Here is a 6109-nt window from a genome sequence, read left to right as displayed (position 1 = left end):
CCCTCATAGGTCGGCAGCCAAGCCAAGCCGTAAGACCGGTCCTCATAGACCTGGCCGACCTCGAAGACCGACCCTCATAGGTCGGCAGCCAAGTCATAAGACCGGTCCTCATAGACCTGGCCGACCTCAAAGACCGACCCTCATAGGTCAGCAGCCAAGTCATAAGACCGGTCCTCATAGACCTGGCCGACCTCAAAGATCGACCCTCATAGGTCGGCAGCCAAGTTGTAAGACTGGTCCTCATAGACCTGGCCGACCTCTCAAGAGCAGACATCCCCCTTTGGCCGAGCCTAACAAAGTTCAAAACTAAGCTAAGGAATTTCGCTCGGCCAGGAAGGATGCTCGGCCACGCAGCTGCTCATATGATAGCCTGTCCAATCGGACCGAAGGGAATGGCAAATTAACCAACCAAGGCGAGGATCACATTGACCTCGGGCATGACATGGCCGAGCCGCCGACCATAAATAGAACAGAGTACACAAGGAAAAGAAGGTTAAGAGCGCCGAGCTAAACCACTTAGACAGATTCTGGCAAAAATAATTTTTTTCATTCATTATAAGCCGACAGATCGGCACGATTACAACAGGGCAGTCCGGCCCCCACAAAAAAAAAAAAAAATTTACATCTCGGTCTCCTCGGGGTTGGACTTGGAGACGACCTCGAAAGTGTCCGCGGTGGTAGGCTCGGCAGGAGGGTCTTGTGGTCCAGCTTCTGGAGGGACGACGTCTGCCAGAGTAGGTTCCTCAAGGGGCAGAGCCTGGGTGACTTCGGCCCCCTCCTCATCTCCCAACTCCCCTGCAAAGGTAGTCGCATCATCATCAAAACAGGAGAGGTTGAGATCCGGGTACGCTACCTTGATCTCGGCCAAAAGTTCAGCTCGGCCTGCCTCGAAACCCTTGGCGTATGGAGGCCTCCTGATCTCAAGGCAGACATCAGCGTACTCCTCCGATTGAAGATAGTCACTGACCGCCTCGCTCTGAGCCGCAGCCAGTTCTTCCTTGACCTTCTCCTTCACCTTGGCAAGCTGAGCCTGCAGAGCCCGGACCTTTTCTCTCTGCCTGACCACCTCGGCCTGAGAACTCTCCACCTCAGCCTCGACAGCAGTGAGCTTCTCTTGGGTCTCTTGACGCCTCTGAACCGCATCCTGGGCATCCTGGTAGGCCTTCTTGCACTGGACGCCCAAGGAATGGTTCTCGGTCAGGAGCCGCTCAAAACGGAGCATGGTCTCCACTGCCTTGGCGAAGCCCTATAAAAAGGAACGAGAACAAAAATCAAGACAGACTACACAGATCATATTTAATCACAAGAGCCGACCAGGAAACTTACCATGTTGAAATCCTGGAACAGAGTGGAGAGGAGCTCGGGGTCAGACAGCGCCTCGATCTTCTCCTTGTCGATTGGAAGCCGACCTGCATCCAGCCATTCTTTGGCGTGCGTGGCAGACGTCAACGCTGAGTCCCCGGGGAAGAGGCGCCAAGTCGGCCTCACAGGAACGTTGCTGGCCGAGGCCCTCCCCAAGACGTATCGGGAGATGTTGGCGGGCGAAGCCACGGGCGGAAGACCACCACTCGTTAGATTAACCGAGAGCTTCTGATGCTTGCTGTCTCTTGGCGGGTTCCTCTCGCCTTTTTGGCCTTTCCCCTTTCTCGGAGGCCCCGCTGGGCCCGTATTCTTCTCGGTCTCAAGGCCGACCACAGCATCCGAAGGGCCTTGCATCACGGCCTTGCCCTTGGGGGCCTTGGAAGATTCGCCCCGGGACTTCTTGTCCAAGTTTTTCTTCCTCCGGTCTGCAAGGGTCTCGGCCCTTAGCCGAGTTGTATCCATAGGAGGAATGTGGCCAACCACTGCAAGAGAAACCAACAACATCAAAAATAAGTAGAAACAGAAAAAAGACTAAGTAAAGGGGTCAGCTCGGACCACATAGACGGTCTCGGCTCGGGCTCCTACCAGGGGTCATATGCCACCTCTGAAGAAAACCCTCATCCTGAAGCTGGAGGACATCGAAGGGCGGACGCTGGAGGATCAGGTCCAACGAGGTCATCTCGTTCTCGGTCAGGGGTAATACCCTATTGACATAGTTCAAGTTCATCTCCTTCCACTCGGTTCGGAGAGGGCTGTTGGGAATGGAAGCAAAGAAAAAATGAGGCTTCCAATACTTATTGAAGGTCGGCGTGCCGACTAGAAATTTATGGCCGCCCAGTGCCGCACTCTTCCCTGATCGGTGACAGAAATAGTACGACACCTTCTCGGGGGACTTCTTCAAGAAGAAGAGCCGAGAGAAAAGCGCCACGCCCGCACCTCAGCCCATCTCGCAAAATAAGGCGTGGAAGCCGTACACGGCCAGCCAAGAATTCGGCACTAGCTGACCAGGAGACAGGTGGAAGTGGTCCAAGATCTGGTCCACCAGGCCGAGAACGGGGAGCCTGAACGCATACTTGAAGGGCGTCTCGTACAAAGCCACCTCGCCGGGCCTGATGAAGCAGGCCATCTCCCCGGGGTTAAGAACTCGGAGCTGAATGTCCTCGGGGATGGCATAGGTCGCCCTCAGATAGTCGAGGTCGGCCTCCGTGATCGTGCTCAGAAAGGTGCCAACACTGCCTTCCTCGGGCTCAGGGGCGTCAGCAGACGAGCTGACCGAGCCAACCCCCACCTCGGACGAATCTCGCTCACTTGATTCCTCATCGGATAAGGACGACCCAGAGTTCTCGGCTTGGTCTACGGTGATGGATTGGGCCGCGTGGTCAAACTCCAGGAGTAACGGAGGCTCGACCACCTCGGCCTGACGAAGCTCCACTACATCGGGCTCATCTGAGGTCGAGCCCAATAGGTCTATGGTGGGAGAACGAGCGAGGAGCTCTTGGCTCGGACTCGCGCCCTCTGCCGCCCTGGCGAGCAACTCGCCCATGGGACTACTACCAACTGACATACTGGGCGGAGAAGACTTACTGGTTGAAGAAGAGTTGGGCGCGAACGAAGCAAAGGCCGAGCTGATCACGAACAAGTAAACACCGAGCGCTGCTGAGCTAAAGAAATCCAAGCTTGCCGAGAAGTCAATAACTTAGAGCAGTGAGGAATGAATAGTTAGGAGTCGCCTATTTATAATCCTTCGGTCTTACTGATCCAAAGGCCGACCAGAGCTCAGCATAATTCAACGGCCCAGATCAAAGGACGTTTCGAATTCCCGAGCCTGCCATAATGACTCTGCTGACGTGGCACGGACACCCAACCGTCAGACTGTGCAACATCAAATCCGCGCCAAAAAATAAGCCTGGCTCGACCATGCAAAATCTTCCAGACAAGCCGACCTGGGAACCTCACTCATCAGTGCCGAGCCAACTCCTGATGAGTGGGGGGGCCTGTGATGAGGCATAAAACACCCTACCTATCGGAGGTTACCACGTGGCTAATCCGACCTCAGTCCAAGAACCGAGTTGAGCCGACCAGGAGAATGGGCCGACCCCATCTTCGATAAGTCATCTGACAGAGCCAGGCTCGAGCGAGCTGGCCGGAGGTTGAGGCCGAGCTCATACAGGTCAGCCAGGCTCCTAGCCTAGCTTGAGGCCGAGAACCACCTCTCGGGCCGACCTCCTCGGCCGACCCCTTGGGCCGACCTCCGAGGCCGAGCCCTCCTCCACTGAAGCTGCCATAGCACCCCATCGGGGATCTCCGGGCCACGTCAGCACATCCCGAGAATCACGGGATAAGGATCGAGCCACGATCCCAGCACAACACGGAATTGCACTCTACATGGACTCTTACCTTAATAAGAGTCCGACCCCGAAAATGACTCTCCACTCCGCTCTACGCAAGAGAACCTTCTGAAAGAAGGACTCCTACCATACTAGGACTCTTCCAACCGTCTCATCTCCTCCTCACTCTATAAATACCCAGGTATGGAGCACTATTCCTCATCTCACTTTTACTAGCAGTTACGCTGTTGCATTGGAGACCTGACTTGAGCATCGGAGAGTCCTAGGTCGGAGCCACACCGGCCCTCTTGTGCTCATTGCTTGGTTTTTGCAGGCTCATCCGTAAGCGAACCAAGCACCGGAGGTTTTCACACGCAACAACAGGAAACAGAACTCTGGGGACTTTTACAAGGAATCAAAGAAGCACTCCTTCTGGGATGTCGGAAATTAGAACTTTGGACTGATTCATTGGAGATTTCACAGTGGTTATTGGATCCAGATGAACACCCTTGGCCATGGACACTTTTTCAGTTGTTTGATGTAAAATCTAATTTAACTCTGTTTTCTTTTGTAACTATTCTTAAACAACTGAGGTTCTATATCCGACCAGCCCATAATCTCTCTTATTATGCTAGACTTAGGAGTTTATCATCCTCAGAACTATTTGTTACTATACCTATTATGTTTAATTAATAGAGGTTTTTTATCATAAAAAAATAGTGATGGTTTTTCTTTTCCAATTACGATGGTATGGGGGATGAGGATGACCAAGAATCCTTTGTTCAGATATTTTATAGATGGATTTTGCTATGTGTAACCACGGTTGGTTACATTGAGACACATAACAAATTTGCTCTTTTTCCGAAGTTAAGAGTGATTGTAATGACATTGAACACCATAATTAAACATTTCTTTACCTTACATCATGATCAAATTATATAATAATCACTTCAATCTTATTTGCTAGTAGATACGAGGGATTTTGATCCTCCACGGTTGGGCAGCTGAGCGTCCATTGTGCGGCCCACATGCAGGCAGAGGCGAAATGACTGCCCTACCCATTACCCAAGCACCCGGCCTGTGTGAGGCCGCACAATGGCCGGTCGGCTGCCCGACCACAGAGGATCCAAATTGAGAAATGACAAAAGGTTGTTAGGTTATGGATTTAGGTATCAGTATTGTATTGGATGATACAGTCAATACCAATACCAGACCGATGTTGCAGAGGTTGATGTATCAGTCACGATATCTATGTATCTATTGGATCGACTGTTACATTGTTAAAAGTATTGGTATTGACATGTCGATACATTGTACATATCAGCTATATTTATAAAATTTTAAACTTTTGAAAATTTTCAAAAATTTCTTGGCCGATACATCAACTGGTACAATGACTGATTATTATAACCTTGAGTACTTGTGCAACCATATCAAATTATACAGAGAACAAGGGTTCTTTTTTGGTATTATTTGGGATTAGGCACTACTTTAGGAAATATAAGATACTAATGCAATTTTAGCAAACATTAAGGCTGTGTTTGGTATGCATTCCCAATCTGAAAAATGCACATTCTCATTCTTAGATTGCAGAATGCATTATTGACTAAGAATGAGAACACTGTTTGGACAAATGTTGGCTAAAATACTATCTTGATTTCATAATGCATTTCAGCATTTCATTGAATAACTAATAGGCAACCAAAAAAGAACATCACCATCCACTGATAACAATTCCCTTTCTCATTCTCTGCTCCATCATTTCCCAAGAATTCCTTCTATTAATTCCTCTGTTCTCACCCTCTCCTCTTTTGGATTCCTCAATCCCTTCTTCCCAAAATGAGCTTCTTTTTTTTTTTTTCAATTGTCGAATGCAAACATAAATTAAAAATACTTTTGCAATCACAATCATAGAGAAGATGAAGTATATATTAAAGTAAAATTTTCATCTATAAAATTTTTACAGCCTATGAAAATAACATGGCTACATCATGTTGATTTGCACAAAAAAAATCGAAAATTGGAGACAACAGTGAAATTCGAGGTTTACAAGCCTTGAAGCTGCGGTGATGGACCGAATATAAGCTACCTGTTCTAGATTCCACTCATCCATGCATAGACTCTACTATGACCTCCTAGGTTTCGAGGTAACCTACTTTGATAAGGAACTAGACCTCTAGATTTTTCAACGAAGACCTTAAATACTAACATAGTAGAAAGATGGATGGCCTAGATATCATTCTAGTACAAACGAACCTCAAATCTACAAGGTAGAAGATAAGGATGAAAATGACATTTCAATAGATTTCAAATTGATCCATTACAAATCCCAAAGAGACCTTATATAATAGGTCAAGATACATTTCGAACTAACAAAAAATGCATCAAAATTTAAAAATCGTGCCAAAATTCAAAATTTT

This window comes from Telopea speciosissima, chromosome 1, assembly GCF_018873765.1.
Source record: "Telopea speciosissima isolate NSW1024214 ecotype Mountain lineage chromosome 1, Tspe_v1, whole genome shotgun sequence".
Classification (NCBI taxonomy): domain Eukaryota; kingdom Viridiplantae; phylum Streptophyta; class Magnoliopsida; order Proteales; family Proteaceae; genus Telopea; species Telopea speciosissima.
The sequence above is the reverse complement of the archived record's forward strand: the minus strand, read 5'-3'. Positions refer to the sequence as shown.